Source organism: Staurois parvus, unplaced genomic scaffold (genome assembly GCF_062004578.1).
Source record: "Staurois parvus isolate SC_StPar_1 unplaced genomic scaffold, SC_StPar_1.0 ptg000154l, whole genome shotgun sequence".
Taxonomy (NCBI): domain Eukaryota; kingdom Metazoa; phylum Chordata; class Amphibia; order Anura; family Ranidae; genus Staurois; species Staurois parvus.
Genome location: NW_028317950.1, coordinates 15,798,515 through 15,825,988, shown reverse-complemented (window position 1 = coordinate 15,825,988; position 27,474 = coordinate 15,798,515). Strand labels below are relative to the sequence as shown.

Below are 27,474 nucleotides of genomic sequence, written 5' to 3'. Positions count from 1 at the left end.
ATAAAATAAGTATTAAACACTTCACCATTTTTCTCAGTAAATATATTTCTAAAGGTGCTACTGACATGAAATGTTCACCACATGTCAGTAACAATCCATGCAATCCATACATACAAAGAAACTAATGTAAATAAGTTCAGAAATTAAGTTATGTGTAATAAAATAGAATGACACAGGGAAAAATATTGAACACACTAAGTTTGAGGTGATTGTAAGAACACACTAAGTGAAATTTATTTAATATTTCATATAAAATCCTTTGCTGGTAATGACAGCTTCAAAACGCCCCCTGTATGGAGAAACTAGTCACATGCATTGCTCAGGTGTGATTTTGGCCTATTCTTCCACACGGTCTTCAAATCTTGAAGGTTCCGGGGGCCTCTTCTATGAACTCTGATCTTTAGTTCTTTCCATAGATTTTCTATTGGATTCAAGTCAGGTGATTGGCTGGGCCATTCTAGCAGTTTTATTTTCTTTCTTTGAAACCAAATGTAAAGTTTCCTTGGCTTTGTGTTTGGGATCATTGTCTTGCTGAAATGTCCACCTTTGTTTCATCTTCATCATCCTGGTAGATGACAGCAGATTTTTATAAGGAATGTCCTGGTACATTTTTCCATTCATCCTTCCTTCAATGACATGAAGTTTGCCAGTACCATATGCTGAAAAACAGCCCCACACCAGGATGTTCCCACCTCCAAACTTCACTGTTGGTATGGTGTTTTTGGGTTGATGTGCAGAGCCATTTGACCTCCAAGCATGGTGTGTATTATGGCTTCCAAAGAGTTACATTTTGCTGTCATCTGACCAGACTATGTTCTCCCAGTATTTCACAGACTTCTCTGCACATGTTGTACACCAAGCTTTAAAGGAACCTCAACATGCTTTTTCTTCAGCAATGGAGTGTTGCGTGGTGAGTGCGCATACAGGCCATGGTGGTTGAGTCCATTACTTATTGTTTTCTTTGAAACATTTGTACCTGCTAATTCCCGCTCTTGGACAACTCTTCTGATAATTCTTTTCACTCCTCTGTCAGAAATCTTGCGAGGAGCACCTGGTCATGGACGGTTTATGGTGAAATTATGTTCTTTCCACTTCTGGATTATGACCCCCAACAGTGCTCACTGGAACATTCAGAAGTTTAAAAATCCTGTAACCAATGCCATCAGTATGTATTGCAACAACAAGCTTGTGAAGGTCTTGAGAGAGCTCTTTGCTTTTACCCATCATGGGATTTTTCTTGTGTGACACCTTGGTAATGAGACACCTTTTTATAGGCCATCAGTTGAGACTGAACCAGCTGATATTAATTTGCACTGACAAGGGACAGGATTGCTTTCTAATTACTGATAGATCTAAGCTGGTGTCTTAGCATTATATGCCTTTTTGCACCTCCCTTTCTTCATGTGTTAAATACTTTTTTCCCTGTGTCATTCCATTTTATTACACATAACTGGGGCAGCACAGTGGCTAAATGGTTAGCACTTCTGCCTGGCAGTACTAGGGTCGTTGGTTCGAATCCCAACCACTGCACCACCTGCCTGGAGTTTGCATGTTCTCCCTGTGCCTGTGTGGGTTTCCTCCAGGTACTCCGGTTTCCTCCCACACTCCAAAGACATGCTGGTAGGTGAATTGGATCCTGTCTAAATTGTCCCTAGTATGTGTATGTATGAATGTTAGGGACCTTAGATTGTATGCCCCTTGAGGGTTAGGGACTGATGTGAATGTACAATATATATGTAAAGCGCTGCGTAAATTGATGGCGCTATATAAGTACCTGAAATAAATAAAATAACTTCTGAACTTGGATTGCATGGGTTGTTATCATCATGTGGTGACAAATTTCACGTCAGCACCTTTAGAAATATATTTACTGAGAAAAATGGTGATATGTTTAATACTTTACCCGCTGTACACACACACACATGCGTACACACACACACGCACGACTGGAGGAAGAGTTTTGGAATCCTGAATTGGGCTTAAGGCTACGTTCACACTAGTGTTGTGTGCAGGCTGCAGAGAGGCGTTTGGGAAGAGTTTTTACCGCCTGCACCCGCCTCGGACAATTCTGCACATTGCAGCACATGGTGCTGTTCTAACGGGAGCGTTAGCGTCACGGCAAAACGGACTCCTCTGGTCGAGTCAGGAGGCGTTGAAGCCTCCTATTGTAGTCTATGGTGCCGCTCCGCAAGCCCTGTTCAGCCCTGTTCCTAAAGCTGGCCATACATTGATCGAATTTCTGATCAACTGGCTCAAATTTGGGCAGTGGGTGGGCCTGTTGGCACCTTACTGCCCAACATTTTTCGATTTGATAATCGATCAAAACAGAGATTCATTGCCGAATAGGCCAGTTAGCTGCAGTCACAGTTTGGCAGCACCCACTGTATTCTGAAATTGGGCAGCGCCACCAGTCTGAATACAAACATATTACTGGGAGATTTGTCCATCCTCATCATTCAGCATGGTTGGAGGGATCTGTTAGATACTGTGAGTAGAATGAAAAAAATCTATTTGCGTATGGCGAGCTTAAAGTGGGGTGCATACTATGAGAAAATCGGAAGAAAGATGTTATATGAGGAATGATTGGTCGGTTTTTGTGTAGTGTGTACACAACTTTTGACATCTGATTCCCCAAGTGACAGACTCCAAAATTATTTTCGTACGTCAACAGAACTAACGATTCTTGTTTATGGTTTTCATATGAGAAAAATCAGATATGAAGGACTGCGCATGATCAGAAATGATGAAAAAAAAAAGCCTTTGTCGTACGAGAATTTCCATACGATTAGTGCCATCCTTGGCTTCTACCTGCTGTGAAACACAGAGGAAAACTGGACAATCGTTTGCCCAAATTGCACACGGGATGCTGGGAGATGAAAGGCCAACAGCAGATACTTGTGCTGGTACTGCCCCTAGCTTGACCTCTGCTGTGTGGGCCTCTGGTCCATTGACTTTACAGGGTTTATTGGTTTGTGTCCACACTAACCCAATTGGCTTTGTTTTCTGTGAAGTCATGAATTCAGTAGGCAGGAACAGACATTGGTTTGTTTACATTGGAGTGCTAATCAGTCTCCACAATGCCAAACAGACAAATTCTCCCCTTTTGTCTATTTTTCACCCTTCTCTCCCCTTCTTACGTTTGCTGATCCCTCCCCCACTTTTTTTTCTCTTTGCGATATAGTTTTCTTTAAGATCTTAATAGAAAAAAAATCTTTCTCCCTGCAAGGCCATGACCAGTGAGAGTGCAAGTTAATGGCAGTCTGCATCACTTCATCAGCTTAATTAGTGTAGCGTAATAACCATCCAGTATAAATGAAAGGTCTGCAGCAGAGCCATAGGCGGAGGGGTCTGTTTGGTCCTGCTTACGCATGGATGGCTCCTAACAAGACTCTTTGTTTCATTAGCCTGGTGGAAGCGATGATTATGGGGATGTGCCTAGCGTGAAGTCCAGCACCAGTTACCCTGCAGGATTAATCAAAGCCCTGTGCTTTATTTAACCCACTGAGTTACATGCAGTTTACTCCCTTTTAAAGTGGAACTCCGGGTATTCCGGGAAGTACATTTTACTCTATTATCGAACAGTAGATTTGTAAATCTGTTCAGCCAGTCTCATGATATATGCACTCCTGCCACACAATATCGTTTTGGTTGACTCCATTGTTAAAGTCTACAGTTTCTTGTGTCTTTTATAAGCCCACTGCCTGATCAATGGACAGTGACTGAACCCTATGTAGTTGGTGACATCCTCCCTGTGATCTTTCTTTTTCTTTAAGCTGCCAAGACACATTACCTTTAGGCTCCCCCAGTGCTTGCAACATGATAGTATAACAGTGCTGCAGAGAGCGGCTTTTACCATGTCCATTATTACTTCTGCGTAGACGAAGTTAAGTGTTTTAACCGTTTTTAAAGTGTAGGACAATCTGCAGTACATAGAAGTCTTGGAGGAATATGTTTAGGAGTTAATGGATCTGTGAGTTATGAGTTAATGGATCTGTGAGTTATGAGTTAATGGATCTGTGAGTTATGAGTTAATGGATCTGAGAGTTATGAGTTAATGGATCTGAGAGTTATGAGTTAATGGATCTGTGAGGTGTATGTTGGGCCTAAAAAACCCCCCAAAAACATATCAGTACATATCTTCAATATATGCACCTTTTCACAGTTTATAAATGCTGCAACTACAGAGAAGTACCTGCTGATCTGCGCTCATACCTTCCTATTTAGGAGACAGAACTCCACATATTTCCCCCCCCCCCCGTTCCTCTCTACTTGCATGCAATGTAGGTGATGTAGTTTTGGGGGGGTGCTTATGTCAGTAGGAACTGAGCTCTCAGCAGCTGCCCCTACTAGTTTTTACAAGCCTGGTGATGATGTCACAGAAAGTAATTACATCTGTTTCTGCTACAAGATCAAGATAAATGAAAAAAATATATAATACCGGGACATTCTGTAGATGAGATCAGCGAGAATTCAGGGCACATTTTGGTAATGTCTGGGCATACGCATTAAAGTAGCTTCTGCTGTCACTGTGACAGATATAATTTACATAGGGGGAGAGGAAGAGTAGAAAATTGTCAAAAATAATAAGAATTTTTTGTGCTCTGTCAAAAAAAAGAACCAAAAAACAAGATAAAGTACAAAAAAATTGAAGCTGCAGCATACGCCAGTGAATGCATTCTCACACCAAACCACAGCAGAAGCCAATGCTTTGTGAGCCCAAGAGGAGAGAGAGATGCCGCTCCCATGCACAATGCTAGATGGAGATGGGGCTCAGGTAAATATAAGGTGGGGGGAGGGAGCTGCACCCAGAAGGTTTTTTACCATAAAGGAGAAGTATAGCCAAAGCTCTCTTGGCTGTATTTCTCCTGTGAATCACAAGAGTGCAGTTTGTTCTGCACTCCTGTGACCCATTTTTCCTCACTCAGCTGGTCCAGGCTGGGGAAAGGTCCTGACTTCAATGTCGGGATTTGCCCCAGAGTCTGGAGCGGCACCTGGCTCAGCATTGTGCTGAGAGCCTGAGCCAGCCGCTCCCTTCCCCTTCACAGCCCAGAGTGGGGGGCAGAGCAGACAGTGGTGACTGATACTCCCCGCTCTCTGCTTAGAGCAGCTGTGAGAATTCAGCGATCAGTGGTCATGTTGCCATTAAGGGGAACCCACTCTTTTTTGGATTAGTTATTGTATATGGAGAATATGACAGGAGTTGCTGGAACACACACAGGTGGGGAGGGGCAGAGTTTGGAATTGTGTCAGTGAGGTCTGTCCGTTTTTTGGAATTTCCAAGACTGCCTCTGCCCACCCGTCTGATGGTCCCCCTGTAACGAAGGTGTCACACTTGGGTGGACTGACACATTTACTCCCCAATACAGCTGTATTCCATTTCCGTGGTAGGATTGGCGTCTACTTGATGCGTACGCCTAGTAGGATTTTTGTACAATTGAAGCTAATCCTAGTACCTTGAAGAGTGTGATTGTACCATGTGTCCTCCACCTACGGATATGTGCATTTCATCATAGCTGGGTGGGAGTTTGTCATTGTAGTAAACACCGTCACACCTATAGCTCAGGCTGTGATGTCAGCTTCTAGATGAATGCCTTCCAGCCCTGAATTTCTGATGGGTGATTCATGCAGTTAGGAAGGAGAAATATGCAGGCGTGTTCAGGTTATTTCTTTCACTTTCATTCATTGTCACTGTGGTCTCTCCAGCAGCTTTCATGTATGAACCAAAAATGTATATCAGTAGGGTCATAAGTGAGAGTCAAGTGTAATATAGTGTAGTGACCACAATAGGGAACCTGTCATGGGGTATACATGTTGACTGACTTCCTAAAAATACTCTTTGCCTGGTTATCATTCTGGTGCTTTGATTGTCATACCTTCTGCCACTGACTTGGATAAGTTTAGAGATGAGGGATTCTGACTTTTTCAGAAGAAGAGCAGCAGAGACATCTCCTGAGTCTCACCTAACAGGTAGTTGTCTATTAACACCGTTGATGATCTGGTGTCTTTGGAAGCCCAAAAGCTCACCCACTAAAAATGCAGATTCGGTATTTCCTTTCTGGAACTGAATGAAAATATCCTTGTGTCACACCTTTCTGGTCTTATCACCAAAGGCTTTCCTGACATCTTCAGCTTCATTAGTAGGTGGATTTGTGCAGTCTGCTGAGAATTGGCCTGTGCATTCTATTCCCTGGATGATTCCATGCTAAGCAACCAAGTTACATCATGTCTGCTGTTTGAGGAATGGGGCCCTTCATGGATTTGCTTGGAGAAAACAGTAAGTGTTTGGGCTTCATGTAGCAGAAGTGGTGTACAGCTAATTGGAATGTATACACTTTCAAATGATTTTTGTAATAAGTTACTACCCCAGCGCCTCTACAGACAGGCGCAGGCTGAGTGATTGGATAGATGCTGTGCCCTCCTGTTATATAGGTTTGGTAAATTTAAAGGAGATTGTACAATCAGATTGTATAGTGTATGGCCACCTTTATACACTTAAAATGACCTTGTTGTGCTTCAGTGTAATTAATTGTTAACGGCACACCAAACACAGAAACAAGCACAGTGACAAATGCAGTAAAAAATGTGCAATACGCATCTTGCCAATATGCCCTATGAGCTTCTTTGCCACGTATAGCACAGCCCATTGAGATCAACAGGCTGCCCTATGTGTGTCACTGGAAAAAACGAGCCAAAAACATGTGCTCCATCTACTCTAGGTGTGAATGAGGCCGGAAAGTGTAATTTGGTGCGTTTACACAGAACAACGAGGCTCCATTCACATCTGTGTGTTTCCAAATGCATGCTTTGCCATGTGTTTCAGAAACACGCTGCAAATGTGTATTGGTTGTGTTGTCATTACATGTTAAAGGCACCCCAAGTGCGGCAAACGCCAAAAACTGTGGTAACACACCATGCTCCGCTCCAAAAAAAAGTTCTGTGGTGATTGTTTCCTGAATGGGCTGCCCTATGCCTGACGCCCAAAATAAACGTATGCGGGAATGCTACATGGAGATGTGAATGGGGCCTGACAACTGACTGTCTGTCCATTCCCTCCTATGTACTTGTATAAAGATGGCTATGCAATCTGATTGTACAATTTCCTTCAGAGTTACCAGAACTATGCAATAGGACACACCTGAACAATCCATTCAATTTGGGTCAAATCAGACAGGCCCTTGTACTACATAGCTGATGGAAAGAAGGTAGTATTGTAATGAGGGAGGTGTGGTCCAGAGTGGAGAACACACCCTATCACACCCTCTGCTGTGATGCAGCAAGGAAGTGAAGGCTTCTGAGAAGTGGACTACAGGAAGTGAATGCTGAGAGACCATCAACAGGAAATAATGCAATCTGAAAATCTGTTCAAAATCTCACAAAAATTGACAAAAAAAATGACATGTCCTGTGGATGAGGTTGAGAAAAGCACATTGGGAAGGCTGGGCTAGAAATGGCATTGGAAAACACTTCTATTTATTATGAAAAGTGAAATTCTGCCCAAAAAAGGTGAATTTATCCTGTAAATGTTTCTTAATATTCCCCGATTAGTATACTTATTCCTAAATATTATAATAAATTGTATACAAGTAATTAGTCATTTACCAGCCTGTATGTACTCCTTTGCTACCAGGCCATTTTTCATGCTGTGATAGTTTGACGTTTACTTTGCCGTGTGACAATGAACCCAAACAAATTTTATATAATTTTATTTTAGAAAGCGGGAACTTTACTTTGGTAGTATTTAACCGCTTACCGTCCACCATATAGGAGAAATACTTCTACAGGGCGGCACTGGTCAGCAAAATCACGTAATTTCCTAGCAAAAAAATACTGATTTTTTTTTTTCATGTGAACAAAAAGTGTGAGAAAAGGCTTGGTCCTCAGGTGGTTAGAAGAGTGAGTTATGTGTGGCATAAACTTCTAATGCTGTGCATAAAATGTCCCCACCCCCCAAAATGACCCCTTTTTGCAAAGTAGACACTCCAAACTATTTGCTGAGAGGCATATTGAGTCAATAGAAGAATTTTATTTTTTTTACCACAAGTTTTTGGAAAATGTTTGGAAAAATTGTTTTTTTTTACACAAAATTGTCACTTAAATGATTTATTGCTCACACATGCCATGGGTATATGTGGAATTACTCCCCAAAATACATTCTGCTACTTCTCCCGAGTATGGGGGTACCACATGTGAGAGACGTTTTGGCAGTCTAGCCAAGTACAGGACCCCAAAATCCAATAAGCACCTTCAGGCTTTTAAAAGGCTTTATTTCCTCATTACACTTCCAGACTACCTATCACAATTTCGGAGGCCCGGAAATGCCAGGATAGCACCTAACACCCCCAAATGACCCCTTTTTGGAAAGTAGACACCTCAAGAAATTTGATAAGAAGCATGGTGAGTATTTTGCAGATCTCATTTGTTGCCACAAGTTTTTGGAAAATGAAGAAAGAAAACAAAAACATATTTTTTTCTTTTCTTTTTTTATATTTCAAAACCTTGTGAGAAAAAATGAGATCTGCAAAATACTCACCATGCCTCTTTTTAAATTCCTTGGGGTGTCTACTTTCCAAAAGGGGGTCATTGGGGGGGGGGGGGGGTTTGGTGCTATCCTGGCATGTCAGGGCCCTCGATAATGTGATAGGTAGTGATGAAGTTGCGCACCTTCAGGCTTTCAAAGTGGTCATTGGATTTCAGGCTCCTGTATGTGGCTAGGCTCCCAAAAAGTCTCACACATGTGGTATCCCCATACTCAGTAGAAGTAGCAGAATGTATTTTGGGGTGTAATTCTTCCTATACCCATGGCTTGTGCGAGAAATATATCATTTAAATGACACATTTGTGTAAAAAAAAAGTGTTTTTGTCATTTTCCAAAAACGTGTGGGAAAAAAAATAAATCTTCCATGGACTCAATATGCCCCTTAGCACATAGGTTAGGGTGTCTACTTTCCGAAAAGGGGTCATTTAGGGGTGTTTGTACTATCCTGGTATTTTAGCACCTCAAGAAATGTGATGGGCAGTCAGAAAGTAAAAGCTGTGTAAATCCCATTATCTATACCATAGTTTGCAGATGCTATAACTTTCACACAAAGCAATCAATATACACTTACTGGGATATTTTTTTGCCAAAGACATGTAGCAGAATACATTCTGGCCTAAATTTATGACTGACTTTGAATTTACTATATATTTTTTCATAGCCGAAAGTAAAATAAAATTTTTTTTTTAAATTTTCGGTCTTTTTTTGTTTATAGCATGAAAAATAAAAAGCGCACAGGTGATAAAATACCACCAAAAGAAAGCTCTATTTGTGTGAAAAAAAGTACATAAATTTAATTTATGTACAGCATTGCATGACCTTGCAATTGTCAGTTAAACTAGCGCAGCGCTGTATAGCAAAAAATGGCATAAATTACATTATCTATACCATAGTTTGTAGATGCTATAACTTTCACACAAAGCAATCAATATACACTTATTGGAATTTTTGTTTTACCAAAAACATGTAGCAGAATACATTTTAGCCTAACTTTATGACTAACTATATATTTTTTATAGCCGAAAATAGAAAATATTGTTTTGTTTTTTTAATTTTGTTTATAGTGCAAAAAATAAAAAGCGCACAGGTGATCAAATACCACCAAAAGAAAGCTCTGTTTGTGTGAAAAAAGGACATTAAATTTTGTTTGGGTGCAGCATTGCATGACCGCGCAATTACCAGTTGAAATAGCGCAGTGCTGTATAGCAAAAAGAAGCCTGGTCAGGAAGGGGAGTAAATCCTCAGGATGGCAAGTGATTAAAAAAAAAAAGTATTATTTTGTTATCTTAACGAGTTCCGTGTCGCTATATAGCAGAAATACTTCTACAGGGCAGCACGGGTGCGCAAAATCACGTGTATATATACGTGATTTTGCAGTTCGAGGTAGGGGGCTCACGCAGCTTGCAATTTGTGGCCTCGGTTGTCAGTCACCGGGTCCTGGACTTTGATTACTCACCGGCACCCAATGATCGCCGAGTATCTCCAACAGGGGAGCAGAGCGATACAAAGCAGTGTGCTTAAAGTGAAGCACATTGGCTCTTGCTGCTGTCAATTAAATGCGATGAAGAGGAAGTGGGATGGAGGGGTGCTAAGTCCCTTTGTGTGTGTGTGTCTATGGAGCATGACTCCGTAGACACACAGGTCGCGAGCGAGCACGCAACGCATATACCCTTGGCAAACAGCTTGCTATGGAGACACACAGAGAAGAGGAGCCAGGATCGCTGGCAAGGGACCCGAGAAGAGGAGAATCAGGGCCGCTCTGTGAAATACCACTGCACAGAGCAGGTGAGTATAAATGTTTATTTTAATTTTTTTTTTAAAATCTGCCTTTAGTAACACTTTAATGACAAAGCTACTGCCAAATAAACGGGTCCATACCAGAAATGTAAAAATTGTTGTGGTCAATGGAGGATGAACAGCTGTGATAGGCAAAGTGATTAGATAAAGTTTAAAAGAGGAGAGAAGGTCTGCTTTACCAACCTTTGTGCAAAATTTCCTTTTCTCAGTGATGTTACAATGTCCATATATATATATATATATATATATATATATCTATATATATCCATCTGGCAGAAAAAACACATTAATAGCTCAAAATATTTTTTTCCATTTTTTAGGTTATCTTAACTGCTTTCTGCCTGGCCTGTTATAATATGGCGGCCGAGCAGCACCGCTGTCATCATGAATGAACATTATATGATGTCCTCCCAGGATCGCGCCCCATGGGCCACAGCAGATGACAGATAAGTGTACTGGGATGCTGCTGGTACCATCTGATTGCTGTGACCAATCCCAGCAGATTACATGGCAATTGTACACAATGTACATGTGTCTTGCTGAATTTTTGTTCACTATATGGCACTTATTTTTAATTGGCACCATACACTTATGAATTTTTTCCCTTTTATATAAGGGAACACATATTTATCACTTAAAGTCCCTTACAGGGACAGAGGGCACTTTGTGTGTTTTTGCCATTTGGAAAAAGGGATTCACTTTATTTAGAACAGGTTATCCTGTGTTTTTTCACTTAAGTGCACCTGAGTGGATCCATTTGGATCAGAGCACTGTGTGTATGTAATATATTTTATTATTACACTGTATATATTGTATGTATGTTTGTTATCAATAACATTGGTACACTTTAATATTCGTTTACATTCTGATACATATTAGATTAGCTCTTCACCATTTGTTTACTTTGTCGTTTCATCTGTTAAGGCCAGGTCAGGTCAGCTTAATACTTGTAGGATATCCATATAGCGCAGAAGGATTTATCCAGTATTAAAGACATTTTCTGTGTTTTTTTTTTTGTTTATTTACCAAAAGATAAATAAAAAAACTCAGTGATGATTAAATACCACCAACAGAAAGCTCTATTTGTGTGAAAAAAATGATACACATTTAATTTAGGTACAGTGTTGCATGCCTGAGTATTTGTCATTCTACGTGTGTCCTGGTCAGGAAGGGGGTGAAAGTGTCTGGTGCTGAAGTGGTTAAATAACCCGAAATATAGTAAGCCTTCTACTAGCACACAGGAGGCTTTTTTAGTGATTCTTGAAGTGTCTGGGTAAACTGTCTCCGGAGATCTGCTGGGAAATTTGTGAGTTATTTTTACTCTTCCTGTCTCTTACATTTTGCATAGAAGGATGGCATTCTCCTGTCAGCTGTATGCTACATGGCACTTTGCTGACTCCACATTATTATGTACTGTTATTGTGACGCTGGCTAGTCTTGATCTGTGTAATGCCTTCTAAAGTGTATTTATTGCACAAATGTATTTTCTACTTTATTAATTTCAAACCTTTTATTTTTCTTTTGCTTTTAAAGCAGATTTTCATATTTACCGTTCCGTTAACTAGTTTGTAGCTTATATCTCCCGCTGCCGAAGATTACCCATTCACGCGAGTTAACGATTATTCATACAAGTAATATACATTTTCTTTGCAAACATCTTTGTGCTCGGCAGTCCATTGCAGACTCTAATTTTATACTGGAAGCCTGAATAGACTCTTCATAGCTGCAGGGTAAACGTGGTTTACATGTACTATTACATAATGTGCCATTTGGAATCTTGCTGGTCATAAACACATATAGACGATGGGTTTAGGTGTCTTTACTATTTTATCCCTCTGCAGTTATGCGATTCACCTTACAGGGGTTTTCTGACTGAAGCTGGCTACACACAAGTAGATTTTCAAACTAACATTCATGTGGATATTTGTATGAAAATTCTTTGTACGTTCAATGACTTGAACAAGTAGTCAACTTTTCTTCTAAGCTACTGCAACATTTTGTTTGTATTTAACAATTGATTTTGAAATGAATGTAATTTCCCAAATGAAAACCGCATACACTGTTAGAAATCTGTTCGTTTGAGAAAAATCTTCCATCTTGCTCCTTAGAATATCCTCCACACATCAGTTTGACCCCACTAACAATTAGAACATTGAATGAATGTTCTTAAAGCAAAAGCTTTCAAAATAAATTCTACTAGTGTATAGTCAGGTTTTCTGGTGATTTATCCAGTTCTTCATCTAATTGTAGAACAAGGATAGGCAGCCTTTCAGTAGTTGAGACCTATCTGGACAACATGGAGGAAATCAAATATCCCCAGGAATTTGGTGTGTGTATGTATGTGCATCGTCATGAATAAAGCCTCCAATAAGAACACATAGTATGTCACCCCCCCCCGAACACAGTAGTATCATCTGCCCAGTCTCCCCCACGCACTGTGGTGTCCTTTGCCCCCTTTCACAGCATTTTACCCCCCATAATATACTATGCCCCCCAACACACAAGTGTCCTCTGCCCCAACACATACACATGGTAGTGTCCCCAACAACCCCCCCCCCCACCTCACAGTAGTGTCCTCTGCCCCCACCCCCCGTGCATAGTACTGTCCTCTGAACCCCCCTTCCTCCCACACACACACACATAGTAGTTTCCTCCTCTGCCCCCCCATAGCACTGTCCTCTGCACCCCCCCCCAACAGTAGTGCCCTCTCCCCCCACCCCCCCACATAGCACTGTCCTCTGAACCCCCCTTCCCCACACACACAGTAGTGTTCTCCTCTGCCCACCCAACCCTCACAGCCTCCAACAGTAGTGTCTTCTGCACCACCCTTCCTAGCACTATCCTCTGCATTCACCCAGAGCGGAGTCAGAGGCAGCACAATGCTGGATGGAGGGCAGGAGCTGCCAAAGTTAACTTTTCATGTTAAGCTGATGATTGGTTGCTAGGACCGTCTAGAAACCAATCTCGTACCGGTTAACTTGCAAAGTTAATTAAAGCAGCTACCATGCTGCCGTCCTCCATCCACCACTGTTTTGCCTCTCACTCCACTCGAGAAGGAGAGCAGCGGAGACTGGGGGAAGCATGCTGGGAGAGCATGGTGATTATTGCTGGAGGCTATAGACGCTGGCAATAACTGCATCGAAAAACGGACAGGCTGGTTGTACCCAAGTCGTACAACAAATGAATTGGGTACAATCAGCCTGCCCATAGATTGTTTGTATCTTGGCTGGTCTCTGCTACCGGCCGAGATTTGAATCATCTGTGGCCAGCTTTACTGCACCTAATGCTCATCTGTTCACCTCCAATTAAGGGGAATTAAGTGATTTTCCTTCCTTCAACTAATGGTGAAGGAAAGAAAATTGCATAATCTATGGCAGGGGTCTCCAAACTTTTAAAACAAATGGCAAGTTTACTTCCCTTCAAACTTCAGGGGGATCGGATTGTGGCCATTGGGAGTAGAAATTTCTTGGCATTGGTAGGAGTAAACCATGCCATAGCCTTGGTGGTTAATGAGTGTAAAAAAAATTTACATCATTGAAGTTAGTTGGAGGAATAGTGCCCCATACTTGGAATCAGTGGGAAAATTATTTACCCATCATTGGTGTCAGTGGAAGGAATAGTTTCCCATCACTGTTGTCAGCGGGAGAAATAGTCCCTCTTCATAGAAGGAGTAGTGACCCAAGGGTCGGATAAAGACAGATAAAGGCAAACAAAGGACCACATCCGGGCCCCTGGGCCACAGTTTGGAGACCACTGCTGTCTTTAAGTGGTTGTAAGGGCTCAAGGTTTTTTACCTTCATGGGGTAAAAAACCCTTCTGTGTGCAGCAGCCCCTCAGCTCCCCCCCAATTTTTACCCATTGGCTCCCGCTGCTGTCAATCACAGCCAGTGAGCCAATTGGGGCTGGGGGGGGGGTTGGACTGAGCCGTGGCTCTATGTGTGAATGGACATGCAGAGCAGTGGATCAGGAGCCCCCATAAGCTACTTACTCTGGGGGAACTTACCAGGAGCCACAACAGGGGAGCCAAGGAGAGGAGGATCAGGGGCTGTTCTGTGCAAAACCATTACACAAAACGGGTAAGTATGACAAATTTTTTTTTTTTTTTAATTGCCTTCAATATCAATTTAAGTATAGAGACTGGAAATGTGTGTATGTGGAGAAGGGGCTGGGGGTGCTACATGTGCTTAGGGAAGTAAGGGGAAAAGGAAACTAGGTTTTAATATTTCCGAATCCTTTATGCAAAACACTGTAGTAACTCCCCAAAATATACAGTCACTGAAAATCCACTATATATTCCCCCCATCAACACAGTCAGTGTTGTTGGCGGAACCCCTCTCTTTGCACTATTGTATGCTAACAGTGGGAGGTTTCCCCGCCGTCAAAATACAATGATCACTTCCACTGACTATAAGCACTAAAAAAGAAACCCAACAGGCTGGTTGTACTGAAGTTGATTAATAAATTTCCTTCAGTACAACCGGCCTGCCCATAGATTGACCGAAATTTAACCAGTTCCTGCTGTACAAGCTGAAATTTGGATCCATCTATGCCTAGCCTTACCTAGACCCTGTAGCCAAAACCTGTGCAAATGTTTACATTCTTCCACCAGCTTCTTCACCCGATGCATGCAGCTCCCCATTGCTCTACAGTTCTCAATAGACCTATTAAAGTGCTTGTAAAGCCATTGGCTCCCACTGCTGTCAATCACAGCCAGTGAGCCAATGAGGATAAGGGGGTGGGGCCAAGCCACAGCTCTGTATGTGAATGGACACACACAGCAGTGGCTTGGGAGTGAGCCTGCTTGGGTGCCCCCATAGCAAGCTGCTTGATGTGGGAGCGCTTGGCAGGAGGTAGGGCCCAGGAGTGCCAGCGGGGGATTGGGCCTGCTCTGTGATAAACCATTGCACTGAGCAAGTAAGTATAATTAGTATTTTAAAAAATTGCCTTTTCATATCACTTTAAGGCCTCATGTACACTTCTGCCGATAAACGTGAGTTTAGGAGCTTTTGACGTTTTTTTTTTTTTTTGCCAAAGCCCATGAACTCAACTCCATAAAATAAAAGCCTATGTGTCTATTCGCTCATAGGCTTTTAGCAGAGTTTAGGGGTTATGAGGCAGTTAAACTTTCCTCTCCTGAGCACAGAAGAATCACGTTTAGGAGAGGAACGTTTTGGCCAAAAAACGCTAAACGTGACAAAAATGCGTCTAAACACTATCCGCATTTAGTGCTTTGGTGTTCATGTCAATGAAAAATACTTTGGTCAGTCATATGAATAAAAGTCCAAGTGCTAAATGTAGTACCATTTGTGGAGTTTAGCGTTTTTCTGCTTTCAGGAGAGCTAAACATATAGGGGAGTTAATGTGACAGCACAGTGACTAAATGGTTAGCACTTCCACCTGGCACTACTAGGGTCGTTGGTTCGAATCCCAACCCCAGCACCACCTGCCTGGAGTTTGCATGTTCTCCCTGTGCCTGCGTGGGTTTCCTCCGGGTACTCCAGTTTCATCCCACACTCCAAAGACATGCTGGTAGGTTAATTGGCTCCTGTCTAAATTGGCCCTAGTATGTGTATGTATGAATGTAAGTTAGGGACCTTAGATTGTACACCCCTTGAGGGTTAGGGACTGATGTGAATGTACAATATATATGTAAAGCGCTGCGTAAATTGACCGCGCTATATAAGTAGCTGAAATAAATAAAATAAATGTGTACATGAGGCCTACAAGGGAATTATTTCAAGAAAGAGCAGTAATTGCCAGCAGAGTGTAACAAACGTACACTGCAACGCAGGAGGCAGAGCATGTAATGGGTAAGTCTGAATGATCACATGTACATCTATAATTACATGTATACTTCTAGAAATACACAGATACAAGGTTTTTAATGCAATATCACTTACTGATCAGATCTACATCAAGATGCTCCTGCTCTTTTATACATTCCCTTTAAACAAAAGTGTTCTGATTCCTATGTGCTGCATGGAATGATAGCCAGAGCAAGACTGCCATCGATCTGAGTAGCTATTGTTTCTGGGCTCAGTAATTGTAGGCTGTTTTCTGTGCGCACATCAGGAATGCACCACATCATGTTCCCAGCAGAGAATCTTCCATCACCAGCTGATAGATTTAATTTAAGGTGTGAATCCTAGTTTGTCGTCATGGGATAGCTCAGAGATCACCACTATAACAGTGACAGCTGTGCTTCTGTCAGACAGGCGCCTCTCATCAGGTCAGTTTTAGTTATGTTGCCAGTGACTTCTGGCCAGCAGCTTACAGTGAAGAAATTCTGATTACAGAAATATTGCATCTTTATAGATTATAGGTTTGGTTTTGTAGAATACAGCTTGCTATATAGACAGGGATCCTATCAATCTTCCCTGCAGCATGTCACAATGCAATTACTTGATATCCAATAAAGAGGTGCCTGCATTGTGGAGTGACAAAGCTAAGTCAAGCATTTCAGGAGTGCCTCTAGATTTGAGATGCACACCAGCCCTGGGTTCATGTAGATGTATGAGCAGGCACTCATTTTTTTGCTGGCCTTTAAATATGGCAATATTATACTTTAAAGCAGACCTATAATAAAATAATGCTCGCTACTTTAAAGCTGAACCACAGGAATTTATAAAAAAAAAAAAAAAGTAACATCAATTACTAACATATATACATCAATCTGTCTTTAGCTTCCTCTACAGCAGCATTGGGGCACCACTCTGAGCCCAAAACAGGGCTTTACTGCTTTGCACCCAAGGGGGGACAGTACACATATATGGTGCTGCTGTTTTGTTATATATTAGGCAGTCTGCGTCCAGTCCTGGTACACTAAAGTCTGCAGTCTGCGTCCAGTCCTGGTACACTAAAGTCTGCAGTCTGCGTCCAGTCCTAGTACACTAAAGTCTGCAGTCTGGGTCCAGTCCTGGTACACTAAAGTCTGCAGTCTGCGTCCAGTCCTGGTACACTAAAGTCTGCAGTCTGGGTCCAGTCCTGGTACACTAAAGTCTGCAGTCTGGGTCCAGTCCTGGTACACTAAAGTCTGCAGTCTGGGTCCAGTCCTAGTACACTAAAGTCTGCAGTCTGCGTCCAGTCCTGGTACACTAAAGTCTGCAGTCTGCGTCCAGTGCTGGTACACTAAAGTCTGCAGTCTGGGTCCAGTCCTGGTACACTAAAGTCTGGGTCCAGTCCTGGTACACTAAAGTCTGCAGTCTGGGTCCAGTCCTGGTACACTAAAGTCTGCAGTCTGGGTCCAGTCCTGGTACACTAAAGTCTGCAGTCTGGGTCCAGTCCTGGTACACTAAAGTCTGCAGTCTGGGTCCAGTCCTGGTACACTAAAGTCTGCAGTCTGGGTCCAGTCCTGGTACACTAAAGTCTGCAGTCTGGGTCCAGTCCTGGTACACTAAAGTCTGCAGTCTGGGTCCAGTCCTGGTACACTAAAGTCTGCAGTCTGGGTCCAGTCCTGGTACACTAAAGTCTGCAGTCTGGGTCCAGTCCTGGTACACTAAAGTCTGCAGTCTGGGTCCAGTCCTAGTACACTAAAGTCTGCAGTCTGGGTCCAGTCCTGGTACACTAAAGTCTGCAGTCTGGGTCCAGTCCTGGTACACTAAAGTCTGCAGTCTGGGTCCAGTCCTGGTACACTAAAGTCTGCAGTCTGGGTCCAGTCCTGGTACACTAAAGTCTGCAGTCTGGGTCCAGTCCTGGTACACTAAAGTCTGCAGTCTGGGTCCAGTCCTAGTACACTAAAGTCTGCAGTCTGGGTCCAGTCCTGGTACACTAAAGTCTGCAGTCTGGGTCCAGTCCTAGTACACTAAAGTCTGCAGTCTGGGTCCAGTTCTGGTACACTAAAGTCTGGGTCCAGTCCTGGTACACTAAAGTCTGCAGTCTGGGTCCAGTCCTAGTACACTAAAGTCTGCAGTCTGGGTCCAGTTCTGGTACACTAAAGTCTGGGTCCAGTCCTGGTACACTAAAGTCTGCAGTCTGGGTCCAGTCCTGGTACACTAAAGTCTGCAGTCTGGGTCCAGTCCTGGTACACTAAAGTCTGCAGTCTGGGTCCAGTCCTGGTACACTAAAGTCTGCAGTCTGGGTCCAGTCCTGGTACACTAAAGTCTGCAGTTGGGTCCAGTCCTGGTACACTAAAGTCTGGGTCCAGTGCTGGTACACTAAAGTCTGCAGTTGGGTCCAGGGCCTAGGAGTGCTGTCCATGTTGGGAGGGTAGATTTCTCTCTCACTTCCTTTGTGGTCACCTGATCGGGAAGTGAGAGCAAATCAGTCCATCTGAGACAGAAATTGACAACAAGCTAGTGAAAATTTGAACCCCTCCGGTGCAACTGGTGGTCCGCCTTAAAAATGAGCACTTGTTCATTGAACAAGATCATTGAAGATCACGTTTGTTTTCCACGTTTTCTCTTTATATATTTTCCAGCTTTATCAGAATACCTGCGTGTGCAGTCTGGTACAAGCATGCATTAGAATCTGTTCAATCCTTATTAAGTCACCTTCTTAAAATGCCTTTCTCATTACACCATTCTTTGTCTAAGCTGCTTCTGTAAAGAAAAGCTTCGCAGTGTTCTGGTGCCCAGATATGTTACGTTGGTATAAAGAGTTAGGCTTAGGTTCACACTGCTGTTTTTTGTGTGGCTTACTTTTGCGTAGCCACAGCAGACTATTTGAATGGGCTACAGTACCTGAGAGAAAACACAAGGATGTGTCTGATGCCATGAAAAGTGGAGTGTTCACTTGGCCATCATTTACAAGATGTTTTATTGAGAGACAAAAAGGTTTAAACAAGTATACCAGCATATGACTTGTACCATACAGTCAGTACATTCAGCTAAATAGTGCCAGGACCTAACTGGGTTTTTGGGGGTATTCAGGTGTTTTTGCCTTCTTTTGGATCAACTGTAGGTATAGGATTGTGTATATGTGGTTTTGTTTGTGTTTTTTTCCTATTGGTTGATCTAGGTGGACTTGTCTTTTTTTTTTTTTTTTTTTCTTTCAACCTGATTAGGTAACTGATCAGATCTAAATGGAATGGACTGTTTAGAGCACAGGTGTCAAACACAAGGCCCAAGGGCAGAATCCAGCCCTCCAGGCCATTTCATGAGGCCCTCAGACCTCCCCTGCAGCTGTGGCACCCCTGTCGTCTCCACCTTGTCTCAGTATTCGGCAGAAGGGAGGAACGCAGAACTCCTCTGCCAAATCCTGCACTTCTCCATGCACCCGCAAGAGGTTCATCTCTGCAACCCTCTACCCCTGGTCTCAGTAGTTGGCAGCAGAGAGAAGGACAGAACTCCTCCTACAGATCCTGCGCTTCTCTGTGTAGCCGTAGCACCCCCTTGCCTCTAACTCCCCTGGTCTAGGTCGAGGCAGACTCCAGCCCTCTGGTCCTCCTCCAAACTATACCTTTGGCTTTCCAGCTCCTCCTCCAACCTCTTCCAGGGGGGTGTTCAGGACATTTAGCCCTTTGAGGGCAACCATAATGCTGATGTGGCCCGCCATGAAATTGAGTATGACACCCCTGGTTTAGAGAGTCCCTTTCACTGCATATCTGCTTAAAGCAGGGCTTGACAAATTTGCTTTGAACCTAGGAGCCAGCTAAAAAAGCTAGGAGACAGGGTTTTTTTTTTACTCACAAAGCTTTGTAACCTCAATGCATTCGGATTGGCTAATGACAATGGAAAGGGGAGTGTGGAAGAACATTTCCCCACAGCAGCAACAGATCTACTAGGGGAAGGGGCAGAGCATACATGGAGGTGTCGGTATGCGAAGAAGAAAAGAAAATATTTGAAAAACCAATATTTTTTGCTATAAAACATATCCCATAAAAAATGAACTTTCTTCACAAGTTTAGGCCAAAATGTATTCTGCTACATGTCTTTGGTAAAAAAAAAAAAAAGTGTATCTACTGGAATATATGAATATATTTACACTAGTAATGGCGGGAAATCAGTGACTTATAGTGGGACTGTGATAATATGGCGGGCATTCTGACACTGGCTAACTGACATCACCAGTCACACTAATACAGTGATCAGTGCTAATAAAATGCACTGTGTCTGTACTAATGATACGAGGTAGAAAGGGGTTAACATCTGGGGCAATCAGAGGGTTACCTGTGTGTGCCTAGGGTGTGTAATGTAACTGCACTGTGCACTGTTTTACTAAAGCTCCATACACGGGCTGAATATCGGGCGGTATCAGCTGTTTTAATAGAAGCTGGCCAACATTCGTCCCGTGTGTATGGCAGCTGATCCGACAGAAACTGGCCGAATGTCTGTCTTCTGTCAAAGGGGCATGACCGAAAAAGGTCTGCCTTTCGGCATCCGTGCAGCCATTGACTGAGAGTGCTAATTGCTGTGTTCTGGTGGGGGGGAGACCATCCCGCTTTCAGAACATAATCGCTCAGCGGGGAGATTGCTGTACTAACATCGGATTGTTACTATAGAGTGAAAATAGGTATACGAGCGCTAGGTAAAATAGAATAAGCAGCTGGCATTAAAGGCCAACCTCCAACCCTAATAAAACATACATATTCAGAAATGCATATAAAATGGTGACTTATAAAACAACCAAATAAAATATAGATATAAATATAAAAATACGTTGTGGAGCGCTACGATGAAGGTGCTAATAGCATCTAGATATGATGCATAAGGTGCGATAGTGACATCCAATATTGAAATAAACGTCCAGTATATCAAAAGGTGAACTTCCATGCTTCCAGTGAATGTAAGAATGAGTATATATTGCACTAACCAGATAGCGTATTTGAGTACATAAACCACTCCTGGTCATCAGCATCCTCAGGGATCATCTGGTATACGTCCGCACATCAGCTGATCATCCGACTGCTACTCTCCAGAATAACTCCAATCCAGAGGTATATGGACCAAAACATGTACTAAAGGAATGCACCTTAAAATGCTCATGAACAAGTGAGCCAGAAAAAGAGTGCTTGATAGTGCAGGATATTTTTGTTAGTGTGGCAAAACAAATGACAGGAAAAAACACTATGCACTCACATCCGGCAAGATGAGTATGGAAAACAGATTCAAAGATGGCCGCCAGCCATTAGGGAGGAGCCAAGCCAGTGACGTCACGCCGCACGGCCACGAGGAAGGCCGGCATGGCACTAACACAATGTTCAGCGATAATACTGTAAACTGTATTAATGACACTGGCTGGGAAGGGGTTAACTGTGTGCCTAACAATTGTAATGTGTGCTGCTTTTACTAATAAATCTGGCTGCTTTTTCTCCACTAAACTCTGATTTCAGGGAGAAGAACAGTCAGATTAATCTCTGTGTACAGAGTTCTGTTTGTCAACACAGAACTCTGTGCTTTGATTGGCCACAGCCGATCAGCAGGTTTTCCTCCATTATCATTGGCTGTGCCCTGCTGACAGGCTCCTGCTGTGCCCATTCACAGCACCAGTTAGCAGGGGGGCGCCAAACCAGGACATACACCTCGACATATGGTTACCCCCTGATGCCTGACTGTGCTGCCCATTCACAGCAAGAGTTAGCAGCGGGCGCCAAACCAGGATGTACACCTCGACATATGGTTACCCCCTGGTGCCTGGCTGTGCTGCCCATTCACAGCACAAGTTAGCAGGGGGCGCCAAACCAGGATGTACACCTTGACATATGGTTACCCCCTGGTGCCTGGCTGTGCTGCCCATTCACAGCACCAGTTAGCAGGGGGCGCCAAACCAGGATGTACACCTTGACATATGGTTACCCCCTGGTGCCTGGTTCATAACATTCTCATGCTTATTATCCCGTGCCCCTTATATGTCCTCACCTAATAATTTGTGAAGCGCTGTCATGTCCATCCAGTGGCCTCAGCTTCCTTAGTGGCCGTTGGCTGCCTGTCAGCGTGTATTACTCCAAAGACGTATGCTGGACAGCTGAGGACAGCAGCAGAGGAAAGGTGTTGTGTCTTCCCTCAGGGAACAGCTGTTGACATTATTGTGTCTGGTAGGAAGTTGGATATTCCAGCCTAGCTTGTGGGATGTACTGATTTCCTTTCTAGTGATACGTCTGCTGACACAAGGATGTGTGTAGGCCTGATTACATGGCCATTCACCAAGAGAACATATTATCAGGGGCTTGCCAAATGGCTTTAATGGGAAAGATCACTTTTCTTTCATCCTTCATTATTCTACCTATATATTAAATCAAGGAACTGAAGTTGCTGTCTGCAGATTAGAGCTCTTCCAAGAGTACATAGGTTCACAGAGGGACACATCCAAGAAGCGCTGGAACTTTAAAGCCAGGTTTACATGTACTTTTTTTTTTTTTTTTCAGCTATACAACGGGCTGAAAGAAAAAAAACTGTCAGATCCTAGCATCCACACAAGGGATGTGAGTGCAGGGATCGCCACTGCTACACTGTTGGATTCAGTCAGCAAGCCCCCCCCCCAATCGGAATACACAGATCAGTGCTACAGTCATTGATGGCAAGCACTGGTCAAAGGCTGGTTGTTCAGCATGACCATTTGACACAAGTCGGTTGTTAGACTGTCTTTTGTTGAACAGAGAGAAGTACACATTGAAAGTCGGCTGGATCGGTACGTGTGTACGGAGCTTAAAGTGATTCACAAAACAGCCATTTTTTGATGGCAACACAAGCTCCCCATTCATCAGGCCTGCAGGAAAAATACAACTATTATGTAAACATATACAAATCAAACAATTCTGTGAGAAAGACCCTCTTCTATATAGTGCCTCAAACCAGTATATAACAAATGAGAACAAAACATATCTCACATAGAAGCACCAAATTCATTTGTGAGCAGGATGAATAAAAAAAAATCATAATGGGCTAATAATATGTCCTATGATAAGATTGTGTATATAAAGCAGTCTTGTTTTTACTGAAATACCATTGATTATATATATTTGTAATAATTTTTTACATTTTTACAATTATTTTGTAGCATTTTCCCTGATGAAGGGATAGCATGTTTTGCCCCTGAAATGTGATGGCTGTTTTGTGAACCATTAAAGCTGTTTTGGTATGTATAAATTTCGGTTGAAGTTGAGTGTAAATTAGAGCTCTCTGGGATTGAAGACTTCCGGGGAGTTGTTCTAAGGCATATAAAGATTCATGCAAGATGGCAAAAAAGCCTTTAGAATCACTTTAACTTCTCACATGCTGTACATGTTTGCCCACAGTGTAGAAGATTTAAAGTGAGCTTAGGTTCACTCTAAAAAGTAACTCCTTTTTTGTTGAGAAAAAAAACCCACTAGCCTCTGGGTGATGTGTGTACATTGCAGGGGGCAAACGTTGCAGATTCCTACATTTATTAATTCTGAAGAAATAGCTGTTTGTTTGGCTGTGTCCATGTGCCGAGTGAGTCTGTATGGGAGTGGTTTCATAATTACCAATCAGCTGCTGCTCCTGCAGGAAGTGTTTCCGCATTCTGGAAGTGTTTCCGCATGTGCATTTTTGATGCGTTCCAGTTTGGTTTTTATGTGTTATTGATGCATTTTAGTGCGATTTTTGATGCATTCCAGTGCGGGTTTTTTTACGCATTCCAGTTCATTTTTTCCCCTCTTTTTCTTCAATTAAAATAGGGATATGAGCGTTGCAGTGCGTTTTTGGTGTGTTCCTTTGCATTTTTCTGCGTTCCAGTACAGTTCTGTGCAGAAAAAATGCAGCCTGTTCTACTTTTTTTTTTCTGCAACCGGAACAAACTGGAACTGCAAGTACTGATGTGAACTATGACATTGACAACCATATAACCTACTTTTTCTGTGCATTTTGGATGTAGAAAAAAAAGCAACTGAAATGCATGTAGTGTGAACTGGCCCTTAGACGTGTTTTCCCTTTGGGAGTATCTCATCAAAAGAATATTTTTGTTGCAGGGGATGCCCAAAATTTGACTTGTATCTTAGTGCAGACTGCTGGGAAATCGGTAAGCCAATTACACAAGCAGGAAACAATGTTTCTGGGGGGGCCTTCTGTACACCATCTATGTACAAAACATCTCCAGGTAACCATATTGCATTGCATTTTACATAAAATTACAAGGTAATTTTTAATAACATCCAATCACAACATGACTTTTGTGTCGCAGTTGTATATGTTATATTATTTTTTATGCACAATTTTTTTCCCCCAGGAAAGTAGAGAAACATTTGAAGTCCTACTTATTTTTCAGCCAAATGCTAAGGCCCCTTTCACACGGGCGGTTAGATTTCAGCTTTTAGCTGCAGTTAGAAGAACTTGCTTACCGCAGCTAAATGCAGACAATGCATCCCTATGGCTCCATTCACACACTGGGTTTAGCAACGTTTTCATAACATACGGTTTTATGCGTTTAGGAAAATTAAAGTGACAGCTTCCAGGAGCGATGTACCGCAGCTATCTGTACATAAATGCAGTTAATCGCAGTACAAGGAAATAAAAAAGTCAACAGTTGCATTAGAAAAGGCAAGAATTTACTACCGCAGCTAAACGCAGCCGCATGTAAACGCAGATAAACGCAATGTACAAATGCAAGTGATCTCTGTGCCAGGAGTGTTGGAATTTGTAAGCCCCAAGGAGCAGGGCCCTCCTATCCCTCTTGTATTGAACTGTATTGTTGCTGTATTGTCTCCCTTTATATTGTAAAGCTCTGAGCAAACTGTTGGCGCTATATAAATCCTGTATAATAATAATAATTTCAAAATAAACCTGCATTTACAAGCAGCAGAACAACTGCCTGTGACAAAGAGGCCTAATAGCTGCATAGTATTCCTGTTGAAGTCATTCAAAGCTCTCGGTTTACTCTTTCATACAGTCATAACATGAAACTTCTCGGTACATGCCATTTTTATTATGATGATCCCTGGCTGGATTGTGATTCACCCTCCCCATACCCTGCAGTGCATTCTTCAGCACTCAGCCGCTACAGCAGCTGCTGTGTTGTGGTTGTGGAGAAGTGCTATTTAGCGCAGGATTGTGGTCTGTAAGCCGCTATGTGTTGATGGTGGCTGTGCAGACTATTTCTAGCTGTGTGGTTTATCAGAAGAGCTTCTTTACATTACTCATGCTCGGTACTGTCCCTCCATGCCTGCAGCAGCTGCTGAGACACAATGAGACTGTGCATGTTGTGCCCACTTCTGCTTTTCACCATCTTCAGCTATGAAGGAGCATTATAAGATCATGTAGCTTTTCCTAAGGTATAGGGAGTAAATGCAGCTAGACGACCCTCCCGTTTCCATTCACAAGTGAATGCTGCTTTCTGAAGTCAGGCTGGTTGTGAAGGACCTTGATGCTGTTGTGCCTGTGCATGTTCTTGCTGCAGTTGTTATTTGGCCTGTGCTGACAAGCTTTTACCCTATAGGAGATTAAAATCATCAACATGGCTTCTTAACCAAAACAAGTCAATGAAAATTCAAAAGCAGCTTGAAGGAGGTTCAGTGCATATGTTAGGGTTCATGTACACGAGGCATTTGGAAAACTCTTCTGAATGATGGAAACGGACTGCTGGAAAACGCAGGTTAAAAAACGTCAGTTTAGCCGCGTTTGTATACCACATTTATCCGTGTTTGCGTTTAGAAGCGTATTTTGAAGATGACCTTCCCAAATGCCTAGAATGCCTTGAAAAATGGTAAAAAATTAACTATTTCAGACATTTTGAGAGGAATAGAGAGAGCAGAAGCAGAGAGAGCAGTATGTGTTGAGATGACCTGTCGTTTCTGGTTGTATTCACTGTGGATCCCATCATGAGCATAATCCGGCACGTTTTACCATTTTTTTCCTTCGCATGAAACCTAGAACTGACTGCAATGGTGTACCGGGTCCATTTGAATACATGGAAAACACTTTGCAAGCATTTCTGATGATGAAAAAAGGTTCCGGACAGCATCTGGATATGGAACAGTTAAAAAACGCTTCTATACGTAAACGCATACGTAAACGCTTATAAATGTGGTTAACCGCGTTTACAAGCATTTGTTGTTTGAAGCACCAGTAAAATCTACTCCCGAACGCAAGTTTGGTGCGTTAAAAAAAAATAAATGACTATAAACTCAACTGCCTGCAAATGACTAAATGACGTGTACACATAGGAAAACATTAGGGAGAGTTCAGGGGCTGCTGAGAAAAATGCCAAACAGCTCCTGAATGTCAGTTTAGCATCTGCAGTGTACATGGAGCCTTAACATGTACAGCCCTAAATGTGAGTGCTACTTGGTCCGGAATTCAGCCAGACATTCATTTGCCTTTTTTTTTTTTTGCCTCAAAACACCAGGTTTTCATGCCGTACATGCCAAACCACCCCTGTTCATGAGCCCTAAATGATCTCAGAGGTGTCTCAAGCTAATCTCAAAAACAAGCTACAAAGCCATTCAAAACAGCCCTGTTTAAAGCTTCATTCCAAAGCATTTGCTTCAGTGTTCAAAATTGGTGTGTATTTATCGATATTGGTGCCTGTGGCGTGTGAAGAACCTTGGGGCCCGTGTGAAATCCTTTCTTACTGTCATGAGAGCTGTGGACGCAGGCTTGTATGTGAATGAGTGTTCTGTAAGCGGCTAGACCTGCAATTCTCTGACACAATGTAAAATTTCATCACTGAGTTTGTTTCCTTCTTCATTTTAAAGGCTAACTTCACCTTGAGCATGTCACAATCTACTCTCGTATTTATGAAGTCACATGTTCCATCACTCCTCCTCATCCCTTGAGCCCCCCCCTTCCTAATAACAGTGGGTGGGGTTCTACTCCCATGCAGCGGCTGTTGCATTAAAAGAATCAGGGCAGCTGTCCAGGGAAGGACCACAGTAGACGGCTTGTAGTTCTCAGTGGTCTACGAATTTGTTGATAAGCGTGCTCGTGGTCTATTCACTCTTCTTCCAGCCTTCTAACTGAACGCCCATAAGGAGGTGCGGGAGTCTGACAAGGCACCCCTGGTCCACTGATTATGAGTGCAAAGCTTTGCAGGCTCCTGCAGGAACCAATAATAAATGCACATTTTTTATTCCTGAAAAAATAAGTTTATTTTTTCCTTTAAAGGTGAATTTGGCCTTTATAGTGGAATTCTAGCGGCACGTTTTTCAGCATTATGTAGGCTGGGAGAGGATTGGATTCTCTGCTTTTATTATAGTCTCTGCTAACATTCCTCCCCACTACCTTTCCTTGTGGCTTCTGCTGCTACTGGTA

The 27,474-nt window shown here is 42.6% G+C and overlaps 1 protein-coding gene across 12 annotated transcripts in view; it reads left to right on the top strand.

The window, feature by feature from the left end:
- Positions 1–27,474, top strand: part of RAPGEF1 (Rap guanine nucleotide exchange factor 1) — a 151,422-nt gene that overhangs the window by 45,723 nt on the left and 78,225 nt on the right. The gene's annotated exons all lie outside the window — the stretch shown is intronic.